Below are 24712 nucleotides of genomic sequence, written 5' to 3'. Positions count from 1 at the left end.
TTAACTGTGGTGGTTTAACCCAGCAGGCAGCTAAGTACCACACAGTGATTCACTCACACCCCAACGGTGGGATGGGGGAGAGAACTGAAAAGTGCAAGAACTCATGGGTTGAGATAAAGATAGTTAAATGAGTGGGGGAAAAAAGAGAAAAAAAAAAGTTAGGGAAAGAAAATAAACAACAACAACAACAACAAAAAATAAATAAATTGCTCACCTTTTTCTGGCTGATGCCCATCCCGTCCCCAAGCAGTGGCAGCACTCCCCTAGCAACTCCCCTGATTTTATTGTTCAGCATGAGGCCATAAGGTATGGGACACCCCTTTGGCCAGTCTGGGTCAGCTGTCCTAGTCCTGTCCCCTCCCAATTTGTGCTCCTCTAGTCTCCTTGCTGGCAGGGCAGCATGAGAATCTGAAAAGTTGCTAGCACTGCTCTGCAACAGTTAAAACATTGTTGTGTTATCACCACTACTTTCATCAAAAATCCAATACAGCACCATACCAGCTACTAGGGAGAAAAATTAACTCTATCCCAGCTGCAACCAGGACATTAGCCTTCCTTATTTTTCCTTAAATTTTATATCTCTGTATTGTTCCTTACATTTCTTAAAGCCATATTTTCACATAATTATTTTCCATGGTTCTTCCTAGCACTCCCAATAACACTCAAACTCCCTCCCTCACAAATGTAAAGGATAAAATTTCTTGTTAGGACTATATCTTGAATTCTCTGCAAGTCCTTTTAAATAATTTTATGTAATTGTTGATTTGCTTTTTGTGTGTGTGTGTGTGTGTGCGCGCGCGCCTGGTCATTATTTAGATCATTACTGCTGTGTTTGTTGAAGAGGGCAAGGAAATAACAGAGTCAGATATTTGTTGCTTGGCATTTCTTTGTGATGACAAAAGAATATGAACAAAGTCCTATCTTACTCAGTATGGTAACAATAAAGACCAGGAAACAGTATCTTTCTTTGTTCAGGAATCAAAATCTTCTTGCAGACAGTTTGTGACCCAGGGAGTTTTATCTCTGCTTCCTGTAAGATCTACATTATCTCATGTCGCTTTGGTTTTCTCTGAGCTTTCTGATAGTCACTTGTTTAGATTCATCAGCAGTAGTCACAGCCCCTCTCTTCAGTCTGTAAGTTGAGTTTCTTCTTTCTCAGATATTTCCAAGCAGCACAAACAGATATTCAAGATATAGTGTCACCCAGATTTTCAGTTATTTAAATTCTCAGGGAGGCATTAACAGATTGTTTCGTCAGATCTAGATGGAAGATTGCTAGAAGCTTGTCTGCTTTAACAAGCTCTGTGTTTCTTACAGATCAAAGGCATTTTTACTAGCACAAATGCTTCCAGTACAATTATGGATTTTCCCAATTAATATTTTTATGTGAATCCCTCCAAAATTCCTAAGAATAGGAAGTTCAGGGACTGCTGTGTTATTTTTCAAGATTATGAGATACTATTACTCACATTCAGTGAAACAAGACATAGAAAAAATGATATTCTGAAAAGTAAAAAAAAATTAAAAAATCTCTCTTTCTTAGCACTATGCTAATTTTTGTTTGGCAATCTTTTTTTCCTGTTCTTTAGCCAAAGAAAATAATGGGGAAAGATTCTTATATTGTTGAAAAAAGCACTTGAATTTGACTTTAATGAGGGTATGCAATTAAACAAGAAATTAGCAAATACGGATTCATTCAGCTCGTTGATTTTAGCAATTTCACTGATGTCTTTGGAAGAAAGAAGACACTGTTACTAGATTTCAATGCATAGATTTCCCTCAAACAGCTGCATATGAGCTTTCATATTCACCAACAAATTTATATTCACATATTTTACAATTCTGTGGGTTGATTGGTTAATAGCAGATTTAGCCACAATAAAACATGTATGAAAGGATTATAAGCTGTGAATGGAATGTGGTTTCAGGAAAAAGAAAAAGGTAAGATATCCTGCCTGGAACACTTACAAATTAAAAACAAGAATGCAGCAATCCTGTCCATCTAACCGTAGCATGTCATTTCTCCATAGACCATGGAGGGCTTCCGTGGAGGGGTGAGGGCAAGATGCCTTTTTCCATGCCAAAGGGAAAAGAACAGGCTCATAATGCCATTGATGCTGTCTCCTACAAGATAAATGTTCCTGCATTTTGGATGTGGGAACTTGGCCTGATAGATCTTTCCGATGCTGTATTTTCAGTTTGGGTAGATTTAATCTAGCCTTGATTTTTTGATCTAAGTCCACTGTGCAAACTAGTTTCGTTTGCATTGCTCATTGTAGAGTGTGTCTGTACAGTTGAACAATGGGCTATATAGGGACTTCTCTCCACAATTAGGTGACATAAATTAGTGAAGCTAGCATTATGGCAGTGTTTTATAGAGCACTTAGAATGTGTTGATTCTCAGCTCAGGCTGGCTTAAGTATCACTTAAGCACATTTTCCAAAGAATAAAGGCTGAGTGAATAACATCATGATTTATATCTTAGGTGTAAAATAACTAGCCTAACGCATTGTATTACAGGCCTGCAGCACTATTACAGAGACAAACTTTTAGGCTCTCTGCTGCATTCACGGTATCTAAACGATCCTGCATTTTGAGGTGAAACTAAAAATGCTGTTTCTGTCTCTCATTCATCCTATATTTTAATGTTTTTTCCAATAATATTCTCTATACTTACACTTTTCTCCTTCACTCTAAGTTTTATGACTTACCATATAAAAAACAGTCATAAAATTAGATGCTTTTATAACAAAAGCAGCCAGAACTCCTCAACAATCTAATGCCAGCAAACACTTAATGTGTTAAGAAGAAATAATATTTCCTTTTACCTTGAACACATTTAGCTCATACTTGAGGATGATGACCAGCTCTTGTACTCACCTGATTTTCATGACAATACTCTTTCAAATACATGATTTTTTTTCCTGAAGTTCTTACAGCTGGCCCGGGACTGCTCCCCTCAAAACCAGCTGATACTTTGGCAGTGACCCAAACGAGGTAACTTGGTGACCTCAATTTTGAGACTAGCCAAAAGTCTTAGATATAATTTTCTTGTTGTATACAACAGGTTCAAAATTCATATTTTCTTCATTTTGAAAATGTTCATTTATATATTACTTGTCATAATATCAGAGTGAAAGCTTTTATTTCTGATAAGCTGCTCTCTTAATATGAAACAGCATTGCTTTGGTTGCCTAGTAACAAAGAAAAGAGAAAAATGTTGAAAAGTAGAACTTTGGAGCCAGTAAAATGAACAACAATATTTACATCAACAGAGTAAGAGAAGCCTTGCTATCATGGTGACAAGTGCAAGTTTATCACAGTAGCACATTTACAATGTTTACTGTTTGAAATGTTGGCTAAATCTAAATGAAAATCTTAACTTGTCTGTGTCTACACATGTCACAGGAGCAGAAAGATGCAATGTTTGGTCTTCTCTATTGCAGTGGCCCATTAAATTTTCTTCACAACACTGTGAATATTCCAAAGCCAGTTCATTTTGTTTTTTCTAGTGTTCGTTATGAAAGTCGACTACTATATCTTTGCTTTGTAGTCTGTGACATACTTACATTTTTATTGTAACCGTTACAGATTTGTTCTGTAAGGAAAATATTTTTTCTGTAAGGAAATGCATTTTTTTTTTATTAGTGTTACACAGTACACTAAATCATTGCACATATATGCAATACATTTTTCACCAGATTGTTACAGAATCTCAATAATTCAATATAATTCACAAAAATAGCAGTTCACTTTAGGACATTGATAAGCATTTATAAGCATTTAAGCATCTGTTTGGATAATGAACATTCCCAGACTTATTATTGATATTTTATATCATCATAGTTGAGCTAAAATCCTTGCTATTTGCCTGGCCGCAAAATGCACAATTTTCAACACCCACATACATTCACTAAACCTGACAGCTCCTCTCTAACAAATCACGTCTGATGATTGTCTGCAGTGCAAACAGTAAAATGACAAAACAATAATCACACAACACCTTTACCCCCTCTGGGGACAAGGTCTGCCCTAGTATCCCAGACACAATCCTGTACATAGATGCAAGTAGACAAGCCCTTCAGGTTAACAAGATGCCTCAAAGACGCATTTTGCAGCAAGCAGGTATAATCACAGAATGAGAAGAGATGGTTTAATATTGTGAAACAAATGTGATTTTTAGGGCTAGCAATAGGACGATATTTTAAAGTGAATTTGAAAGGTAACATCTCTGCAAAACATATAGTCAACAACTGCAGAAAATGACTGATTTAAGATTCTCCAGTTTCAAGAGAAAAGAATGAGTGTTGGTAAGGAACAGCAAACAAATTAGGATACCCTTTCATAAAAAGGAACATATTTTTTCTTGCTGAGATAATAAGCTTAGCACTTAAGAGATGTTGCTATGATAATGATAATATTTCAAAGTCATGTACAGTTAATAACATATAGGTAGGTAAGAGAGGAAGAAAGAAAAAAAGAACACATGTAGAAGGCCAAAGTGGTTGCTGTCCCTGGGGGTGTTTAAGGAAAGGTTGGACGTGGTGCTTAAGGACATGGTTTAGTGGGTGATACTGGTGGTAGGGGGACAGTTGGACCAGATGATTTTGGAAGTCTTGTCCAACCTTAACGATTCTGTGATCCGATGATTCTATACATATGTGTGTTTGTATTCATAATGTACAGACAGGACTGTGAGGAAGAGGGACAGGTGACGCAGGCAATGCACAAAGGACATGACTGAGATACAAGATAAAAATAAAGTGAAAAAAATCCCTCACCGCCTCATTAACAGTTAACACTGAACAACTAGAAAAGAATGACATTTCATCAGAACATAGCAAATATAGTCCACTGAAAAAAGTAAATACTCTTTGCATTTTTTTTAATTTTATTTTAGAGACAAAATGTTCTTCTGTGTATTCTCTGATGAATCAGACATACAGTATTCTAAAAGTGCTTCACATTGGCAGGGAGGCCTGTTGAAGGACAATGGTATTCAAGACCATTCTTAGTGAATAACAGCCTCCAAATATGTTACAGTTACAGCTAGGCAGATTATTATTATTATTATTATTAACAATATAGAGTTTCCTACAGAAATGGTGATTTGTCAGAATCTGAAGCTTTTATTTATTTATATATTTGTTTTCACAGGAAAATGTCAATTTTCATTAAAACTTAGCTGGGAGAGGTTTGTCAACTCAGGAACAGATTTTCTGATAATTCTGTGCTAAAGTCACTTAAATGACCTAAGGGATTTCTGCTGTGTTATTTCCACTGCGCCCTGTTCAGTCTTCAGGCCTAGAGCACAGGTTGTGGCTCTGCACTCCAGCATGAGGGTGATGACAACTTAGGATGCTCCACTTATCATCATCCTGTGTCCTTTTATTGCCATGATGTCACTGTTTTCAGAACATGACCTGGGTTTAGATTTAAAACATTTCCATTTTTTTGGCAGGTTCTTCTTCAGCTGAAGCAGCCCTGAGCCCATTCACAGCTATGCAGGTACAGTTGCAAAGAAGGTGCTTTGTGAGGAGGGCTTGGAAACAGGTGGATGCCCACCATCAAGCCAATACTGCTGCTGAACCTTTTGCATCAGAAAAGCACAACCTGAATATATGTAGCTGTATATATTATCTCCTACATATATATGGATTGGTCATTAAATTGTAATGTATAACTAACATGATAGTTGAATTAAAATCTGCACATCAGCATTATAATGGGCAGTAAAATTTTATGTCAAATTGACAAGCTTAGAAATTGTTTTTGTTTCATTATTTGTTTGTGATATTTGTCCTGCTAGTAGAACAGCTGCACAGGGAATAAAAGTATGTGGCACTTCAGGTCAGTTTTTGTGTGTGCTGAATTTCAATCATTTGTGGTATGGTGTGCTCAATACAAGGCCTAAGACATTCTTTTTAGCAGATTGTTTTTCCCTGTTTGCTAGTTGATTTAGTCAGCTAGATTTGCAAAACATAATATGCGTCCGTTTCCTTGTAAGATACACAAATCACAGGACCCAGAGTGGCCAAATACTCTGTGTTTTCTTTAAATAGTCCATTACAGGGACATTAACCTCTAAAATCCAAACTGCATGGGTAAAAACACTTAAAACTTTTATGTCTTTCTGGATAGGAGTCTGACCTAACTCCTGATTTCTACAGTAATATTCTTTTTTCCCCTTATATTCAATGAAAAGACTTGGGTTTGATTCAAAGGAATAAATGAAATTTACATGATTAAACTGAGATCAGGTAAGGGGGGCTATTTGTGGAAAGCTTAGCTATAGTGGAGGGGATCCTCTATCCCTTTAAATTTTTCTGCATAAGGAGTAGCCTTTCCACGTTTTTGTTCTCAGCAGGGCAGTGATGATGATATCTAGAGTAGTAATTTGTGGCCTTGCATATTTCCAATATTTTTTCAAGATTTGGAGGTTTGCTGAAATATAATGAGTTCATGTTACAGAATCATTGTGTGAAGCTGTAAGCAACGTTCCACTGCCAAAGAGCTGTGAAAAAGGTATAAAAACACATTGTAGGTCATACCAGAGAGTTAAAAATTCCAAGGGAGAAGAAACTTCTGTTTTTTCTTCAAACTGTACAGATTATTAGTAAGAATTCCATGGTACACTGGTTAACAGTATGTCGTCTCCATAGAGAGGTACTTATTAGTCTAAGAACATATTTTTGAATGTATGGATGATTTTATATGCCACTAACAGTGGCTAAATAGAAAGTAATGAATAAATAAGTAGTTGATTTAAAAAAAAAAAAAGAGCGCACTAAGAAAGTATTCCTGCTAAGGTCAAAAAAAGCATTAAAAGTAAAAAGGTTTTCTGATATGCTTTTACTTTCTTTTAGATGAACTTAAACTGTTGTGCAGTTGTGCTTTGTCACAAACCCTGCATTCCCAGCTTCTGAAGTGTGCAGATGAAGGGACCTGACACTTGATGCCATTTCTCAGACAAGATGAAAACTAGAAAAGAATACTACTGTGCACCCATCTTGACTTCCGAGATGAAGTCCAAATATGGTCAGTATGCGTACCCAAATTGCTGGGTATTAACTAGAAACCCATTTTTCTAAGACTATTTCACCTCCTTGCAGTCTCTCACCTATATTGCAGAGGCACCTTTGTTTTCATCCTTGTCTTCCACCATACATAATAGACACCTATAACAAAAGGGTGTGTAGGTCAGAAATAATTTAAAGCAATTCATTAATTATTACAGCAGGTAGTATAAAAAATACTTATTTCACAGCTTGACTTGATTTCTCTGTAAAAAAAGGACGAGAATATTCTCCAAGAAGTCTCAGCTGAAGACCATCTGTACACTGTTTCTGTAGATGATGTCTTAATTCCCAGTCTCATAATCAAAACTCTTTTGTTGCTGAATAAGCAAAAAAAAAAAAACCAAAAGACAAAAAACATTTGCCTGAAGAAACACATAATTTGTTTTTTCTCACCTGGGTATATGTCACACTTTCGACTATTTATACTTATATTTTTGGACATTTATATGTGAATTTAAAAGAACAAAATCATCAAGAAATCTATATTATTAGTCAGAGGTGAATAAATAGTAGTGAGGTCCTGTTACTTATGCTAACTATCCAGATAGGGCTTGGCTGATATTCTAATAACAATGTATAACATTTATTACAGTCATATCTGTGAAGTGCTTAGCATGCCACCAGTCATTTATTGATAGCCTATCAACTATTTATGAAAGTGAAATTAATGAAAACTGTATTATATCATGTGTGAACTGATTTTAAAGACAGATAATTGCATGACTAGAGTCTTTTGTCTCCGGAAAACTTTTTATTCTGCTATTCCTTTGAGGGGTAAGCTATTTCCCTTCTTTTTCTAGTTTATCATCACAGTGAGATACTAGTAGTCAGAAGGTAAATGACAAGAAAATTGCCAATGAACCAGTTAAACAGTAACATCAATAAATCAAATTCATATTTCTCTTTTCTTTTGTCTTCATGCATTTATTCTTAAAACATAAACATTTGTGGTGTGCTTTGGGAAGCAATTGGTTTAACAGCAGATACATGAATTATAGACAACACAAAATGGCTTTGTAAATACCTTTATTTGAAGTACAGTTAGCATAAATGCTTTCAAAAGGAAAGTTGGAATTATTCTCTGAAGGGAGGATATAGTTTCTTTCATAAGAGAATTTAATAAATTGTGCTTTGTTGGCACTTGGCAATTGCCAAGACAGGAAAGGCAGGCTAAACAAATGCTGTCATTTCAAGTGTTAGTACTCCCAGTGCAGTAAGAGCTTGCAGAGAAAAAAAAAAAAAAATAGTCCATTTAAGGATGTCATACCAAACTTTATAAGAAATCCTCTAGGACTGCAATTAATGCCCTGTGAGTTCAGGAACAAAGACATAATTTCACAAGGAATTTTCAAAAGTTGTCATGAAAATGTATTCTATAGAAGTCTTGAATACCGTGTTGTAAGAGTACATGAAGTCTCAAACAATTCCCTAGACTGTGCTTTTAAGTAAGGTAATAGTCTCTGCCTGTGTCTTTCACTTACATCAATGCCCCTGAATGAGCATCTTGTTCTGGTTAATTCTTCATTCCACCTGACCATCTGGGCTTTTTGTTTCCTCTATGCAGAAAGTCGTTGTACTCAATGATAATCAATCATAATTGCTAATTAAGGTGAATGATGAAAACATATTTCTCACTGGGTGTGAGTATTCTGTTAGAAGCATGTTGCAAGAGGCAGTAGTGAATCCTTTTGAATCCCCAAGTGAATTGTTGTATTCAAAAAGACTGGAAATTAATTTTTTATTTAGTCTTTATATGGAAACATTTGCGATAAACATCATTGAAGAGAGATTGTGTCTGTGTTTCTACTGCCTTTGATAAGAACAGGCTGGCTGGTATAAAAGTCTAAAAGAGGCTTCTGAATCACATACATATTCTGTGATATTTATAAACCAAAACAATAATGTATGCTAGGAGCTGAGGCTTGAGAGTTCAATTTGGTCAGTGCTGGTACAATGATCAGGCAGTCACTCTCTGGATAGTGCAGGAGAAGGGAGTACAAAGATGTTGCTGAATCACTGTTGACAGAACTCCTTAAAAATGTGCATGGACTTTCTGTTGTGTTTTTTAACCCGGCAGGCAGCTAAGCACCACACAGCCATTAATTCACTCACTCCCCCCAGTGGGATGGGGAACTGGGAAAATAGGTAAAGCTTGTGGGTTGAGATAAAGACAGTTTATTAGGACAGAAAAGGAAGGGAATAATAATAATAATATAATAATAATAATAATAATCTTAGAATAATGTAATATTGTCAAAAAACAAGTGATATACAACGCAATCACTCATCACCTGCTGATGGATATCCAGTCTGTCCCTGAAAAGTAGCAGCCCCCATCTTTCCCCTCTCCCCCATCCCCACAGTTTTTTTGTTCAAAATGATCCCGTATGGTATGGTATACCCCGTCGGCCAGTCTGGGCCAGCTGTCCTGGCTGTGTCCCCTCCCAGCTCCTTGTGCACCCTCAGCCTCCTCGCTGTCAGGGCAGCATGAGAAGCTGAAAAGTCGGCTCTGTGTAAGCACTGCTCTGCAACAACTAAAACATTGGTGTGTTATCAGAATTATACTCATCCTAAATCCAAAACACAGCACCATACCAGCTTCTACAAAGAAAATTAACTCTATCTGAGCCAAAACCAGGACAATATCCACCCCTTGTCCAACTTGTATCAGATTTCTCATTGACCATTGTGCTGAAACAAAGATCTAAGTGTCCTTCAGGGGTATCAAACATGAGTGAAGCAGTGCATAGGTCTGATGCAGTGCCTTCCCCAGGAGTTGAATTCTTGCATAGCAAACCCAGTCTTGCATGATCCCAAATAATAATATCACCTCTGCAGAAGCCCATAGATTAAACTGGATTCTTTAGAAATACCAGAAACTGCTCATACATGCTAGCAAGTCTGAGAATTTTGTGCATCTGGATATCTTTCTATTTTTCTTTTATTTTCTCCATACTCAATCTTTTATCACTAGCAAACATCTTTCTGCTCACTTCCCACCAGGAACAAAGTTTCCTAGCAGTAAAAAATCATGGAATTTTCTTCTGCTCACATTTTGGGAGTTAACTCTTTCATTTGTACTATCTCCCCTTCTGCCTGGCAGCCTCATTAGCAGAGAAGAGGAGAAGCTTTCTTTGTTGTTCTGTCTGCTTTCTGTGATTCATTTCCACCATACTGCACAGTCCAGGGGAGGTGTTAGTAATTAGGGATGCTAATGGACACAATTCCACTTAATTTCATTCGTATTTGTTTAATGAATTGTGTATGAATTTGTTGAATCCCTTCTGAGATGGCTGAAGGTATCTGCCTCCTGTGGCAATAAACTCCAGGAGTTTATTAACCACACTAAACTCTGTGTACGGTTTGTTTTAAAAAGAACATCTACTGGAATGCATCATCGCTCTAATATTTCATTATTTGGTAAACAAGAACACTGCATTGATGTCATAGCCTCTCAGGGTGCATCTGGGGCACCAGGAGTTACCAGTCCCCTTGGGCTCCCCATGGGATCCAAGTAGCAGGTCATGCTAGGGAGCAGCTAGGGGCAGCCCCAGACTTCATTGTTAGGTGAGTCTATGGTGAGGGGCAGATGGCCCCAGTCTGGGCTGAAATGTGGTTCTGGGCCATGGGCAGGACCTGGGGAGGCCCAGGAGAGACAGGGTAGGGTCATTTTGGACACTTGTGTCCTAAGGGCCCTGACATGCCCTACCTTTGGGAAGCTTTATGTTCTTTACATTTCAAAGAAGTGCTTAAGATTACCCTTAATGCTTTTTAGGGTTAAAATTTTTAATTTAAATGTAAATAAGATTGTGAATATTGTTGGGTTAATTAGGTAGACCTAATCCCTATTTTCGTAGAGAATTACGGTCTTCGATCAATGCATTTGTATCAAAGCAATGTTAATGACAAATTGTGGTAAAACTTTTTTTTTTTAATAATTTTAAGCAAAATTTATGGTGCAATAGAATGAGTACTTTGATATTTGCTGATATTTACTTATGCATCTCAGGCTGGTTCCCCTGTATAACAGAATAGAAAGATATTTCTGATTGTATTTTATGTTAGTATGATAATAGTTGGGCATCTTCAAATGAGACAGTAAAGTGAACAAACCTTCATATAGTTATATTTCATTGCTCAAGGCTGACACTCCTGAAATAACCTTGTTAAAGTTAATGAGACAATTCTACATTTAAAGGAGTGAAATCTGGCCTTATGTACTTCATGTAAAGCTGAATGAACAAAAGTCAGCTGCATTTTGACAGCTAACCTTGTACTTCTGGCTGATATAGGTTGTTAAGACCTTTAGACTTAATTCTCCAAACTCAGATGTGCCACACAGATACCTGTGATAACCTAAGACACTGTTTGAAAATCCTTGTAATACCCTACTTCAGCCAAAAATGAAGCAACAGTGGGTCCCAGTAAAATGGGATCTTAAATGAACATCAATGAGCAATCATCTATTCATCAAAATAGGAAAAGTGAGTGTAAAATCAGGAAAAATTGGAGAAGACCTCCACCAATTGTGAGACATAAGTTATTTGACTTTTGCCTCCTGTCCTCTTCTCCCCTCCTTTGAGTAAGTTCTTGGCTATCTCTCTTCTGTGTGTTGTAAGTTTCACTTCTTAAAATTTATGTAATACAGACAGAAGAATTCATCATATGCAAAGATGATACCAATTTTTTTGCCAGTTCTTCATCTGATAAATTGAAAAACAATACCAATTATTACTCACTAGCTTTTCTTAGCAAATAGCAAAAACAAAACAAAACAAAACAACAACAACAACAAAAACAGTCCTTTGTTTATATGTCTCAGTTCATTCAGTTTGCTTGTAGAAATCTTCTGTGCTCTTGTTATTGTGTCCACTGTGTTCAGTGGAAGTAGGAAAGATGTTGTTTAAGAAGGATTGATTATTTCCAATTAGACTTCTGAAATCTTTAGCATTGCCAGTTTGAAAGTATATTACCCATACTGAAGTCAGCAATAACAAAGGGAAAAGGATTACAAAGTATGGTTTAGTGATTTACATTTTTTAGCTTTTATATCTAAAATATAAATAATAAATACAACATAGAATATAAATATTAACCTATTCAGATATGAACCAGAGATATAGATCTCTACCACAATAAAGTTTATATAATATTGTATCCTTCTGCAGCACACACACAAATATATATATATATATATATATATATCACAAATACCTGCTCATGTATGTGATGGCACTGAAAGCATAGCAGGAAAGCCCCAATTGTCATTAGTGGTCCACAATTGTCAGTAGTGGTCCACAATTGTCATTAGTGGTCCAAGAACATACAAAATTTCCTTTTTTTTTTTTTTTTGCTGTTTGCCAAGCAGTTTTGATATATAAGGCAATTTTTCCTTTTGTCATGAAAGTAGCAGACTGATAGTCCTCAACACATCTTTTCAGATTATAATATTTTTTCTGTTCAGTGACTGAATTGGCTATTTTTTTTTGTCAATAGAATTGTCATTTTTTTTATATTGCTTCTTACTTGTCTGTTGTGCTCTCAGTCTGCATTGTCACAAGATGATATGATAGAAGCTCAGTATAACAATTCCTTGTAATTGCAGTAAAAATCTCAACAGTGTGGGTTTACACCAGTCAAATGATATCAGTTCAATGCAAATTTTTATTTTATTTTATTTTATTTTCTGTGAAGGTCTAAATTGATTAAAGCAAACATTTGCTACTCTGTGTTGTGATTAATTTCTTTCTTGTCATGCAATCCTGTGGTGGAACACCAGGAGAGCTGTTAGGGAAAAAAAAAAAAAAGACCATGAACACCATAGATACAACTAAAATTTCAGAATAGTTGAGGTTGGACAGATCTCTACAGGTCATCTTGCCCAACATTCTTGCTCAGAGGATCACCTAGAGCACGTTGCTCAGAACCGTGTGCAGACAGTTATTGAATCTCAAAGAACAGAGACTCCACAACCTCTCTGAGCAATCCAATCTCTTTCAATGCTCAATTACACTTACAGGAAAAAAAAAAAAGGGGGGGGGGGGGGAGGGGGTCCTTAAATTCAGACAGAAACTTCTTTTTCAATTTGTTTCCATTACCTCTTGTCCTGTCACTGGGCACCACTGAAAACAGCCCATCTCTGTCTTCATTGCATGCTTCCTTCAGTATACTTGTATACATTCAGACACTTCTCATCCCCAAACCTTTGCCTCTCCAGGATAAAACAGTCCCTGTTCTCTCAGCCCTTCCGTATACATGAGATGCTCCAGCTCGTCAGTCATCTTCATGTCCCTTTGCTGGACTCTCTCCAGTAGCTTCACATCTCTATTGTACTGGGGAGCCTATAACTGGACACAGTACTCCAGGCGTGGTATCAAACAGTGCAGAGTAGAGAGTAAGGCTCACCACTCTTGAACTGTTGGCAATACTCCTCTTAATTCAGCCCAAGGTACCTTAGTCTTCTTTGTGTTAAGGGCACATTGCTGGCTTATGTTCAGCTTGGTGCCCACAATGACTCCCAGATGTTTTTGACAAAGCTGATTTCCAGCTGATTTCCATCTGGTCTCCAGCATGTACATGGGGTTGTTCCTCCCCAGCTGCAGGACTTTGAACTTCCCCTTGCTTAACTTCACAAAGTCACTATCAGACCATTCCTTCAGCATGTTAATGTCCCTCTGGATGGCAGCATGACCCTCTGGTATATCAGCCATTCCTCCCAGTTTTATGTTGTAGACAAACTTGCTGAGGGTACATTCTGCCCTATCATCCAGATCATTAAAGAAGATGTTAAACAAGACCGGACCCAGTATAGAACCCTGCAGTACATCACTAGTTACTGTCTTCCATCATGGCTCATCCATTCAGCCAGTTTTCAATCCACTTTACTGTCTGCTCACTCAGTCCATACTTCATCAGTTTGTCTAAGGGGACGTTATGTGAGACAGTGTCAAAAGCCTTACTGAGGTCAAAGTAGACAATATACACTGCTCTTCTCTCATCTACCAAACCAGTCATTTCACTGGAGAAGCTTATCAAGTTGGTCAAGAATGACTTCCCCTTGTTGAATCCATGCTGACTTATTCCAGAAGATTTTCTTGTCCTTCATGTTCCAGGAAATGGTTTCAAGATTAGCTGCTCCATCACCTTCCCAGGGTCTGAGGTGAGGTTGACTGGCTTGTAGTTCCCTGGGTCCTCTTTCTTGCCCTGTTTGTAAACAGGAATGACATTTGCTTCCCTATGGTCTTCAGGCACTTCTCCCAGTTACCATGATCTTTCCAAGGTGATCAAGAGTGTCATTAAAATGACATCAACCAGCTACCTCAGCATGCACAGGAGCATGTCATGAGGTTTCATGGATCTATGTCAGTTTGCTCATATATTCTCTAATCTAATCATCTTCCACCTTCCAAGTAAGTCTTCCTTGCTTTGACTTTCCTTACCACTTTTCTCTATACTTGGACAGTGTCTCTGCATTTCTCCCAAGGTACTTGTCCCTGCTTTCAACTTCTATGCTTTTTTTTTTAAATGTTTGAATTTCGCCAGGAGATCTTTCTTTACCCATACCTATCTCCTGTCATCTTCACTTGACTTCCTGCTCATTGGGATGGACCAGTCTTGGACCTCCAGAGGGTGTTTCCAGGCACTTTCCTTTTCTTTCTTTATAATTTCCTGTACCATGGTGAATCTCTTCTTTGACTATTTCAGTCCCTGTCTGCTTTCCCCTGTCACCACCCAACATGGATACCATTCAAATACCCGGATTTTCTGCAGATTTTGAGATATTTTGGATATGTGGAGGTGTTTATATCAGAAACATTTATTTTGGTGGGATGAGAGCTCACTGCTCTCAGTATCATTACAATTCTTTTTTAATTTTACTTTTATTTTTGTTTTATTTTTATGCAAACCTAAAGCTTAAGTCATGTTTCCTCCAAGTCTCGAGTTTTATTTGAATTCTACCTGTCTATATTGATTCATAGTTACTGTATGTCAGTGTACCTTGTCAAGGCTAGCGAAGTGCAATCAGTCCTTGACAATACCTTCTTCCACTTTAAAGATCTAATTTTATGACAGGATTTTTTTTGACTCTATGTGATTCCTCCAGTGATTTTGGTCAAATTTTTGCTGTTCCCCTGGGAAGCTGTGCAATACTGAATATACTAGTACATTGGTGACAATCTCCCTAGATGATGTGGTAATGCGCGCTTACTTACGAAGTACATCAAGATTCTTTAGGATGGTTGGTGTTAGCTATGACACATCAGTATCTCATTCACAGATCAAGAATTACAAGGCATGGAAATGTAAATTGCTTCCACTCCTTTGAACATAATCTTCCAGTGCAACAGAGTGTCATATCATAGGCAATTGCTAGGAACTCTTTGGAGTGATTACCAGGAATGGGAACAGCAGAACAAGTAAATAAGAGGAGGATTTAGTGAGAAATAACATTGTGGCTTGTTGCTGGGGTTGTCTACAAGAAACTCTGATATTGTGATGGCTGGGAGATTGATTAAAGATGAGAACAGTTGACCTGTATTTTTAAAAGTAGTTCATAGGTCAGTTAGCTTATTAGAATCAGAGAATCTTACAGGTTATTTCTGGATTTTTATTTTTTAGTTCCTGCACATTTTGGTTTGAAAGGTACAGGGGTGTCTTTCACAGATCATTTCTCAGATGGAGCAGAGGAGTATTCTTACACAAAAGACACACTTATCTCCAAAGCTCTCTCTTCTGATGTGTTCCCAACAGTCAGTTTATCACAACATGGTTGATGTATTCTTTTCAACTCCATCAGTGAGATAGCAATAACCTTCCAGATATTTCTGACCTTGTGTGTATTGGTTATAAAAAAATTCTTTTTTTTTGGCATTTAGAGGAAGAGGTTACTATTGCTTTTTAGATGAAAATAAGATGTGTGTGCTTCTCTGTGTCCTGCAATGGCTGTTTTGTAACTAAGGCTAAGAAGAAAACTTTGCATTTTACTGTGGATTCTCTTAACTTTGAAGTGTAGAGGAATAAACATTCTTTTTACATTAGTGTTTTAAACTCTGCCATTCAAATAGAAAACATGGAAATCACTTTAATTTAAAAATTATTTTCTCCAGTTTTTCCAAAGGTAGCAATGATACAAATGTATCTTTTCAGATACAAAATTATCTGGAAAAAAAAAAATATATATAAAAATACGAGAATAGCAGTTTAGCTTGGCTGATGCAGGGAAATGTAGAATATATCCTTGTTGTCTGTCCTCTGAGTCCAGAGTAGCCCTGCCAGAAGAGATTATCTAACAGGCACAGGCAGATTTGAAGTAAGCCGTGGCTGCATTAACATGGAGTCCCAGTCTGCTTTGGAGAAGGAAGTTGACTTTCTGCAACCTCCCCTCAAGCTACAATCATTTGTCAAAGTGCTGTTCTGCAATTGCAGAAGCCATTGTAGCTTGGATGATGAATTTAACTGAATATTTGGAGTCAGTTTGTCTCTAAAGGCGAAATCCCAGAAAGGGCTGACTTAGATATTTAAAAAATGACTGGTGGAGCTGAGATGCCAGTTAATTGTAATTCATTAACTTCTCAGCTAGCGGCTTCCGAAACACAGTGATCAATAATTTCATTAGGTATTTCTTTGTATTTAAATCTTTTTAGTACTTAGAGTTTTGCTTCTGGATGTGGCCAGATCTAGCTCAGTACTGATTTCTTCTTCAAGCCATGCCCTCGTTCCAGACTCTCCAGACACCAGATCTAGTAGGAGTGCTCAGAGAAAGCCTGTCGCTGACAGTATTAGTCCTCTGAAGAGAAACTGGATTACCAGTAGTCTTTTCTGAGCATAACCATAGAAAATTCTAGTTGTGGAAGCAAAACAGTTAACATCTTATATGCCTTTATAGACTTTATTAGTTAAGGAACATTTGCAGATAATGGTCTCACCAGTCAGCATAATTTAATTAACAAAGGAGTCAATTGTAAAAAGATACACTGTCTAGAGCCTCCTTACCTAAAGAATTCCAGTAGTTGTTGTTATTTACCATATGCTGCTTATCTCACACAGTTTTGGTGAAAAACAGGTTGTACAGCCTAAAGGTACATAAGCTTAGTTGCCCCATTAGAGTAGGGTCCTAGCTGGCAGAGGCTGTCCTGCTGCTGCTCTGTGTTCTCTCCTACGGTCAGTAAACTGCTTCTGTTCTAACTTGATCTCTGTTGCATCTTGGTTATTCTGCAAGAAGAAGTTAATTTTATTGAGCCTGCCTGTAGAGATCTCGCTGAGGAAGAGCAACATCCTATCTGCCTCAAAAGAATAGCAAAGCATTAGCTATGGTCTGTCCTCTGACATTAATTGCTGTTGAAGCAATGCCAAGGGTCAGAGAGCATTAAAATAACCAAGTTGTAAGGGTACTCTTCTAAACTTTGGATTCTGGTCCTGATTTCTGCAATTTGTCTTAAGCAATCTTTGGATTGAGAAAATAAAAATAAAAATCCAGGCTAAAAACAGAATCAGCCTCCAAACTGAAGTACATGGTTTGAGCTCTTTTAGCCTTAGGATTAACTCTTATTTAGTTTCCCTTAGCTAAAGAAATGCTCTAAGCACTGCCTATAACGTATTTTTTTTCAATACTCAGACATTTTTGAAAGATATCTGAGGAACAGCAAAAGAAAAAAAAAAAGGATTAGTCAATTTAGCTATATATCATGATGCAGAAATAAAACCTTAAGGACATATTGACTGTTTTGTGGGGAAATCAGTAAATGGATTTCATTTTGTAAGGGATTTACTTACAGTACACTGAGGACAGATCTTAACAGAAATGGCATGTGTTGGCCATTTTATTAAAATCTTCCTTTCATAATAGCCATTCATTCAATTTCTATTTCTTTTCAGTCCTTTCACTCATATATGACAAAGTAAGCATTTCCAGGCTGTCCAAAGCTGAGAAAGAGGCAGATTTCTGATGTCTGAATTCCCCACATTTAGTATTTCTTATAGTAAAAATACTGAAAGTATATGAAACATTAAAGCTGTTGAATTCCATTTGAACTGAAAACAAATTTGTCACAAAAGGGAAAAAAAAACCTGTCCATTAATTTTATGGGCAAAGATCAAACATAATGGTTATCATGGAGGAAGCAGATCTACTTTCCAGGGACAGTTTGGTTGTGTAGGTCTGATCTAGGAAAGATAGAGCATCTCTCCAGTTGTAATTCTCCTGACTCCATTCTTTCCTAATTCCCCCATACCTGTTTTGTTTCTGGAGCAGGGCATGATTTGTGTACTGATTTAAAATTTCACTTCAGCATGTAACATAAATTTCATCATTTATTTAAGTGTTCTTAAATAGGGCTGCTCAAACATCTTTTCAAAGCATACACTTTCCAATCAAAAAGAGGCAGTTTTGATGGAAAAGGAATGCTTTCTAAAAATTTATTAATTCTAATAAGATAAAGCAAAACAAATTTGTGAGATGTTTTCTGGGAAGATTTCTTCATTCTGCCTATCATCTTGAAATATAGAATAGGTTATTTCTTGTCTTGTACAAGAAACCCACTTAAAATAACATTTAATAGAAACTGAAATGACAATATAAGTTGATTTGGAAGATGAGAAATATGCAGAGACCTTAAAAACAACTATTTAATTATAAGTGAAAATAAGGGGCCAAACTTTCTTTTTCAGTTGCACCTAAAAGACTATTTCAAACTGAAGTCAAGAGTTACTTACTGGCTTCCAATAATAATAATATTATAATAATAATAATAATCCACAGAATAATATGGTACTAGACAAGACACCATTTTTGAAATTGGAATAAAGAATGTTGTATACATCTCAAATGATTTTTTCTACGTTTCTGAAAAAATACATGCTGAGAAGAAATAAAATACTCTTCAAATTATAAACATTATTGCAGTACTGAAAACTAGCATAACCACACCTTTAAAAATTTCACTCTTAAAAGAGTTAATTGTAACACATCAAAAATACCAATACTGGAAACTACATAACAGAAAATGAAAATCTAGACAGGCATTCTTAAAAACAAATCCCAAATTTTCCAAAGTTCAAATATGGCTGTATCCGAGTGACTTATTAATGTGCACCACATTCAAAGACAAAAGAAATTTGTAAAGACCTGTTGAAATTAATGGAGCTATGGTGTTTTCACTACTATAAGAATGAATCTCATAAGGTGAACGCTAAGAAGATAGTCATCCTTTAACCTGTGTACTTCGCATGGCAGCAAAACATTTTAATTTTTGCTTTACTATCTGACATGAATGTATCTGTATCTCTGTATATTATAAGTAAATATTTCAGGATACACAAGAGAGTTATGCTTTCAGTCAAGCTTACAGAATCATATTGGGATCTAATAACTGAAAGTTTTCTCATTAATTAGTGTTTCCCAGCATCTGAAGACATATTCTGGAATAACCATACTATATTATCACAACTCACAGCCTAATTGATTCATATTTCCATAGTCTTGGTGATATTTAATACAACTTTAAAAGAGTTGCAATCAAGATATATATTTAATCATCACTTTGTTACATGGACAAACAGGGAAACAATCAACATTATTTCAGAAAGAAGTAGAAATCTGATTTATTGTCAGTCAACATACACTTCAGACCCCCATGTCTGATTCAGCGGTTTTGCCCTTACTATCTGTATTTTTCTTAATAAATATGAGGTTGAAGCTATGTTGTCATCTTTTATTCCTTTATCCCAAACAAAGTTACCTTTCAGTTTCACAAGGAGCATGAATTAAACGTCTTCAAGAGAAAATCTTTCTTATCCATCTGTTTTTCTCTTTATACTTGAGTAACAACACATAGATGGAGATAAATCTTAGCTCTTCAAAATAGCTGGCGGAGAAGATTTTCATGGCTCCAGCATTAATGACTGGATTCAGCCACAGGTGTCTATATTTTGGTTGTCTATCTGTGAGTGAGTGCCTAAGATTTCAATATAATCTATGGTGATATAGTTCACAAAGCCTGTAAATTTAGGATGAGATTTAGATGGAAAAATGGATGTTTGGTGAACTCTAGGGTCCATCTTACAAGAAGTCTGCTGACTCTGATGACCAGATTTAGATTGGACGTTAGGAAGAATTTCTTCACATATAGGGTGGTTAAGCATTGGAATGGGCTGCCCAGGGAAATGGTGGAGCCCCCGTCTCTGGAAGTATTTAAAAGACGTGTGAATACAGCACTAAGGGACATGGTTTAGCGATTAGACTTGGCAGGTCAGGTTGATTGTTGAACATGATGATCTTGAAGATCTTTTCCAACCTAGAAAGCTCTACAGTTCTATGATTCTAATTTGGTTCCATTCTGAAGACTCTGTAAGTTCTCACCAGGTGTAGATGGCTCAAATGTTCACTTATTTGAGATGCTGTCCTACAGATTTCTGTTTATGCCTTCTGATAAAGAGGAAATATTTCCTTCTGACATCAAATTAAGGGTGAAAGAAAGGGAGCTTAACTAGTCAAATGCTGATATATAAAGTATGGTCCAGCAACTTTGCATGGGAGAAATTACTAACACAGTGTCTACCGTAAGTACTTGGGGAATAGATGAGCTTGTAAATAAGGGACAGATCCTGCCAACTGGTGTTGTGTTTCAGAGAATTTCATGAGTCAGCAATGTGGCCTTGCTGTAAAGCTAACAGTATCCTGGGCTGCATTAGGCAAAGTACTCCCAGCAGGTCCAGGGAGGTGATTCCTACCCTCTTCTCAGCATTGGTGAGGCCATACCTGGAGTCCTACGTCCACCTCAGTACAAGAGGGATGTGGAGCTATAGGAGAGAGTCCAGAAAATGGACATGAAGTTGACTGAGGAGTTGGAGCATCTCATTTATAACAAAAGGCTGAAAAAGCATTTTTTTTTTTCTTTTTTTTCTTTTTTTTCCTTCGAGCCAGCTAGGAAAGGTGCCCTCCTAGATCTGTTGCTGGAGAACAGAGAGGGTCTTGTGGGAGACATGGTGGCCATCTCGGTCATAGTGACCATGAAGTGGTTGAGTTTAGAATTTATGGTGACAGAAGGAAAACTGTCACCAAAACTTCAGCCCTGGATATGGGGAAAGCAGACTTCAGGCTGCTCAGGGAACTAGTCAGCAAGGTCCCCTGGGAAACTGCTTTTGAAGGCATTGGCGTCCATCAGTGCTGGTCAGTCTGTAAGCACTGCCTCCTAAAAGCACAAGATCAGGCAATTCCAAAATATTGGAAGTCAGGCAAGTGGGGCAGAAGGCTGGCCTGGCTGACCAGGGATCTTCTACTGGAGCTTAGGTGAAAAAAGAAAGTGTACAGCTGCTGGAAGGAGGGTCAGGAGACGAGGAAGGAATACAGGGATGCTGTTTGTGTTTGTAGGGAGAAAATTCGTGTGGCCAAAGCCCAACTAGAGTTGAAGCTGGCCATGTCTGTGGGAGACAATAAAAAAGTTTTTTTTAGATATGTGAACAGAAAAAGGAGAACCAAAGAAAACATAGGTCCGCTACTAGATGGGGAGGGTCTCCTCACAGACAATGACATAGGCAAAACAGAGACGTTTAACGCCTTCTTCGCCTCTGTCTTCAACACTGATGATGGGCTTCGGGACCCAGGGTACCCTGAGCTGGAGGACCATAACGTTGGGAATGACAAACTCCCAACTGACCCTGAACGTGTGCGGGAATTGCTGCTCCACTTGGATCCATACAAGTCCATGGGTCTGGATGGAATTCATCCCAGGGTGCTTAAAGAGCTGGCTGACGTCATTGCGGGACCTCTCTCAATTATTTTTCAACGATCTTGGGAATCTGGAGAGGTCCCATTGGACTGGAAGCTGGCAAAGGTTGTGCCAATTTTCAAGAAGGGTAAGAAAGAAGACCCTAGCAATTACAAGCCTGTCAGTCTCACATCAGTGCCTGGTAAAATTATGGAGAGGATGATCCTTGAAGTTATTGAAGCGCACCTGGGGGACAATGCAGTCATTGGTCCCAGCCAATATGGGTTCATGAGGGGTAGGTCCTGCCTAACAAATTTGATTTCCTTTTATGATAAGATCACCCATCTAGTCGATCAAGGGAAACCAGCTGATGTGATCTTTTTGGACTTCAGCAAAGCTTTTGACATGGTTTCCCATAGGATCCTACTGGACAAAATGTCCAGCATACAGCTAAACAAAAACATCATGCGATGGATGAGCAATTGGCTGATGGGCAGGGCTCAAAGGGTTGTGGTAAATGGGGCCACATCTGGCTGGCTGATGGTCACTAGTGGGGTCCCTCAAGGCTCCATTTTAGGGCCAGTCCTCTTCAACGTTTTTATAAATGATTTGGATGTAGGACTAGAAGGTGTTTTGAGCAAATTCGCTGACGACACCAAACTTGGAGGAGTTGTGGACTCGGATGAGGGTGGAAAGGCCTTGCAGAGAGATCTGGACGGATTGGAGAGCTGGGCAATCAATTACTCTTGTAGCCAGAAAGAATTAGTTTATTGAGTAAGCGATCAGCAAGCAAAACAGCGCTGGGTGGCCGGGGAGTCCATGCTCCTCCAGACGGCATGCGCCCCCCCCCCCCCCCCTTTTTCGCAGTCCCCTTTTATCATCAAGTTCTTTCAGGGTTACGTAGCCCCTTCCTAGTACTGCGGCTGCGTCGGCTGTTGCTAGGGGGTCGTCTCTGGTCCCTCTGGTGGTCGCGCGGATGAAGGCAGTAGTCTTCCTCTGCTTGATATGTGGTGTTTTCCCCTCTTTAATTGGTCATGTTAGTTTGTCTTAAGATAGGGCAGTGGGTTATCGGTTTGGCAATTATATTATTTACACAAAGTTCTCTCAATCTTATGTCCGAGACATCAACAGGCAGGATGTCTCAAGGTTCTTACCGCCACCTGGGTGACTCCTTTTTTTCCTTCTTAATATAGCCATGGGAAATAATGAACAAACATTCTTTACACATCACACCAACCACATGAAGTTTAACAAAAGCAAGTGCTGTGTCCTGCACCTGCGACAGGGCAACCCTGGCTATATGTACAGACTGGGCGACAAGACGTTGAAAAGCAGCCCCACAGAGAGGGATCTGGGGGTTGTGGTTGACAGCAAGTTGAATATGAGCCAGCAGTGTGCCCTGGTAGCCAGGAGGGCCAACCGTATCCTGGGATGCATCAAGCACAGCATTGCTAGTCGGTCGAGGGAAGTGATTGTCCCGCTCTACTCTATGCTGTTGTGGCCTCACCTCAAGTACTGTGTGCAGTTCTCGGCACCACTGTACAAAAAGGACATTAAACTGTTGGAGAGTGTCCAGAGAAGGGCGACGAAGATGGTGAAGGGCCTAGAGGGGAAGAAGTATGAGGAGCGGCTGAGGTCACTGGGCCTGTTCAGCCTGGAGAAGAGGAGGCTGAGGGGGGACCTCATCGCAGTCTACAACTTCCTCGCGAGGGGGAGTGGAGAGGCAGGTGACCTATTCTCCGTTATCACCAGTGACAGGACCCGTGGGAATGGTGTCAAGCTGAGGCAGGGGAAGTTTAGGCTAGACATCAGGAAGAGGTTCTTCACCGAGAGAGTGGTTGCACACTGGAACAGGCTCCCCAGGGATGTAGTCACTGCACCAAGTCTGTCTGAATTTAAGAAGAGATTGGACTGTGCACTTAAGTCACATGGTCTAAACTTTTGGGCAGACCTGTGCGGTGCCAGGAGTTGGACTTGATGATCCTTATGGGTCCCTTTCAACTCAGGATATTCTATGATTGTATGATTCTATGATTCTATGATTCTATTTTCCATCAGAAATTTTGGTACATACTAAATGAAACAGAGAAAGATCTCATTATAGGGATGTGCATCTCTATCAGATCCCAAATTTGTGATACTGATGTCTGTGGATAACTATCAAGCTCCAAGGCATGTAGCAAGCAATTTATTCCTTCTGCTAGTGATAAAGGTAATGGAACAGCTGATTTAAATCACAGTAAATTAATACACAGAATAATTCAAATAAGATCTTCAATGGAATATTATGTAAAAGTCAACATGAAATATAATTGCAAGTCTTGCAACAATTGTCTTGCAGTGAGATAATATAGTGATAAGAAAATTTCGTGGCACATTGGTTATACATCATCTCAGCCGTAACCAGGGTAAAGCTGTTCAAGAAAGTCCATTGAGAAAGCTGATCTACAAGTCTTTTTAGATCACGTCTTGGGATCCCACTGAAGAAACAACATTTTTTCTTCATTTAAGTCTGTTGATGGAGCTTGAAAATGGCAAGCACATGGAACAGAATACATCATACATGTGTGGGTTTTTTTGACACAAAAGCAATACTAAAAGCATCAAGTCCTTACTTTGATAGCAGGATGTCCTTATCGAATGTTCTTAGAATCTCACATCCACTACCAATTAGTCTAGGCAGGGTAGATAAGAAGAGTAAAAATACAGTAGAATCTTGAATCTGAAAATGTCATTAACATGATTGTAATGCAAGAGAAGGGATGTAACATTGAGAAGAACTGAGCATTGAATACATTCAGAAAATCTGCACCTTTACTGAAATCATAAAACCTCTAATTCACCTAAACTAACAAAAAACAAACCAAACCAAAACAAAACAAAACAAAAGATAAGATGGGCTTTGTCTATTATACTATTATAACTGTA

The 24712-nt window shown here is 38.1% G+C and overlaps 1 protein-coding gene and 1 long non-coding RNA gene across 4 annotated transcripts in view; one reads left to right on the top strand and one right to left on the bottom strand.

Moving 5' to 3' along the window:
* Positions 1–306, bottom strand: part of POT1 (protection of telomeres 1) — a 629477-nt gene extending 629171 nt beyond the window's left edge. The window contains exon 1 of the mRNA XM_083820263.1: positions 215–306. The gene's annotated coding sequence lies outside the window, so the exon portion shown is untranslated. The remainder of the gene's footprint in view (positions 1–214) is intronic.
* LOC310892472 overlaps positions 1–24712 on the top strand; it is a 146335-nt gene that overhangs the window by 12657 nt on the left and 108966 nt on the right. For all 3 annotated transcript variants that reach the window (XR_014578166.1, XR_014578167.1, XR_014578168.1), the window contains exons 2-3: positions 5462–5508; positions 6867–7038. This is a non-coding gene — a long non-coding RNA (uncharacterized lncRNA). The remainder of the gene's footprint in view (positions 1–5461; positions 5509–6866; positions 7039–24712) is intronic.

The sequence above is a fragment of the Anser anser genome (assembly GCF_964211835.1).
Source record: "Anser anser genome assembly, chromosome: 1".
Classification (NCBI taxonomy): domain Eukaryota; kingdom Metazoa; phylum Chordata; class Aves; order Anseriformes; family Anatidae; genus Anser; species Anser anser.
The sequence above is the reverse complement of the archived record's forward strand: the minus strand, read 5'-3'. Positions and strand labels throughout refer to the sequence as shown.